General features: G+C 35.1%; 1 non-coding gene across 1 annotated transcript; it reads right to left on the bottom strand.

Annotated features, from left to right (window-relative positions):
* Positions 1 to 216: 216 nt before the first annotated feature.
* TRNAW-CCA (transfer RNA tryptophan (anticodon CCA)) lies at positions 217 to 288 on the bottom strand. Its single transcript has one exon. It is a non-coding gene; the product is annotated as a tRNA-Trp (tRNA).
* Positions 289 to 2,864: the final 2,576 nt, after the last annotated feature.

Here is a 2,864-nt window from a genome sequence, read left to right as displayed (position 1 = left end):
GCATTTTTATTCATTAGGGATATTAGTCTGTAGTTTTATTTTTATTTTTTTGGTATTCTCTTGGCTGTTTTTTAGGTTTGAAAGTGAAAGTGAAGTCTCTCAGTCATGTCCGACTCTTTGTGACCCAGTGGACTGTAGCCTACCAGGCTTCTCTGTCCATGGGATTCTCTAGGCAAGAATACTGGAGTGTTTTACCATTTCCTTCTCCATGGGATCTTTCCCAACCAGGGATCGAACCCGGGTCTCCTGCACTGGAGGCAGATGCTTTAACCTCTGAGCCACCAGGGAAGTCCCTTTTAGGTATTAATGTAATACTAAATTAATAAGATGATTGGAAATGGTTACCTATTCTTCTGTTATCTGGAAGAAATCATGTTGAGTTAATCTTAATTGTTCTTTGAATGTTTGGAAGAATTTTCCAAACATTTGGACCTGGAGATTTACTTCCTATGTTCTGGTTATTCATAATATATATTTACTATTGGGAGAATTGTGGTACATGTTTTTCAATGGTTAGTTTATTTTGTGCACACTATCAAATTTAAGTCCGTAGACATTTTTTAAGTTTTATTCTCTTATTATCCTTTTGATGTCTATAGGGTTTGTAGTGATTGCCCCCTTTAAAAATTTCTACTTTGGTAATTTATGTCTTCTCTCTCTTTTTAAATCAGTCTTTCTTAAAGTTTGTCAATTTTATTAATCTTTTCAGTAAACCACATCTTTGTTTCACTGAGTTTCCATTTGTTTTGTTTTGTTTTTGCTTTTGTTAATTTCTTCCTTTTATCTTTGTCATCATTATTTCTTTTTTTAATTTTTATTTATTTCATTTTTTTATTTTTTATTTATTTTTTTACTTTACAATATTGTATTGGTTTTGCCATACATCAACATGCATCTGCCACGGGTGTACACGTGTTCCCCATCCTGAATCCCCCTTCCACCTCCCTCCCCATACCATCCCTCTGGGTCATCCCAGTGCACCGGCCCCAAGCTTCCTGTATCCTGCATCAAACTTGGACTGGCGATTTGTTTCTTATATGATATTATGCATGTTTTAATGCCATTCTCCCAAATCATCCCCCATCCCCAGAGTCCAAAAGACTGTGCTATACATCTGTGTCTCTTTTGCTGTCTCATATTCAGGGTTGTCGTTACCATCTTTCTAAATTCCATATATATGCATTAGTATACTGTATTGGTGTTTTTCTTTCTGACTTACTTCACTCTGTATAATAGGCTCCAGTTTCCCAACCAAAAGACAAAGACTGTCAGAATGGCTACAAAAACAAGACCCCTATATATGTTGTCTACAAGAGACCCACCTCAAAACAGGGGACACATACAGACTGAAAGTGAAGGGCTAGAAAAAGATATTCCATGCAAATAGAGATCAAAAGAAAGCAGGAGTAGCAATACTCATATCAGATAAAATAGACTTTAAAACAAAGGCTGTAAAAAGAGACAAGGACACTACATAATGATCAAAGGATCAATCCAAGAAGAAGATATAACAATTATAAATATATATGCACCCAACATAGGAGCACTGCAATATGTAAGACAAATGCTAACAAGTATGAAAGGGGAAATTAACAATGACACAATAATAGTAGGAGACTTTAATACCCCACTCACACCTATGGATAGATCAATTAAACAGAAAATTAACAAAGAAACACAAACTTTAAATGATACAATAGACCAGTTAGACCTAATTTATATCTATAGGACATTTCACACCAGAACAATGAATTTCACCTTTTTCTCAAGCGCACATGGAACCTTCTCCAGGATAGATCACATCCTGGGCCATAAATCTAGCCTTGGTAAATTCAAAAAAATAGAAATCATTCCAAGCATCTTTTCTGACCACAATGCAGTAATATTAGATCTCAATTACAGGAGAAAAACTATTAAAAATTCCAACATATGGAGACTGAACAACACGCTGCTGAATAACCAACAAATCACAGAAGAAATCAAAAAAGAAATAAAAATATGCATATAAACAAATGAAAATGAAAACACAACAACCCCAAACCTATGGGACACTGTAAAAGCAGTGCTAAGGGGAAAGTTCATAGCAATACAGGCGTACCTCAAGATACAAAAAAAAAGTCAAATAAAGAACCTAACTCTACACCTAAAGCAACTAGAAAAGGAAGAAATGAACAACCCCAGGGCTAGTAGAAGGAAAGAAATCTTAAAAATTGGGGCAGAAATAAATACAAAAGAAACAAAGGAGACTATAGCAAAAATGAACAAAGCCAAAAGCTGGTTCTTTGAAAGGATAAATAAAATTGACAAACCATTAGCCAGACTCATCAAGAAACAAAGGGAGAAAAATCAAATCAATAAAATTAGAAATGAAAATAGAGAGATCACAACAGACAATACAGAAATACAAAGGATCATAGGAGACTACTATCAGCAATTGTATGCCATTAAAATGGACAACGTGGAAGAAATGGACAAATTCTTAGAAAAGTACAACTTTCCAAAACTGAACCAGGAAGAAATAGAAAATCTTAACAGACCCATCACAAGCAAGGAAATTGAAACTGTAATCAGAAATCTTCCAGCAAATAAAAGCCCAGGTCCAGACGGCTTCACAGCTGAATTCTACCAAAAATTTAGAGAAGAGCTGACACCTATCCTACTCAAACTCTTCCAGAAAATTGCAGACGAAGGTAAACTTCCAAACTTATTCTACGAGGCCACCATCACCCTAATACCAAAACCTGACAAAGATGCCACAAAAAAAGAAAACTACAGGCCAATATCACTGATGAACATAGATGCAAAAATCCTTAATAAAATTCTAGCAATCAGAATCCAACAGCACATTAAAAAGATCATACACC

This window comes from Bubalus kerabau, chromosome 14 (genome assembly GCF_029407905.1).
Source record: "Bubalus kerabau isolate K-KA32 ecotype Philippines breed swamp buffalo chromosome 14, PCC_UOA_SB_1v2, whole genome shotgun sequence".
NCBI lineage: Eukaryota > Metazoa > Chordata > Mammalia > Artiodactyla > Bovidae > Bubalus > Bubalus kerabau.
Note: the sequence above shows the minus strand (reverse complement) of the source record. Positions and strands in the feature narration are given on the sequence as shown.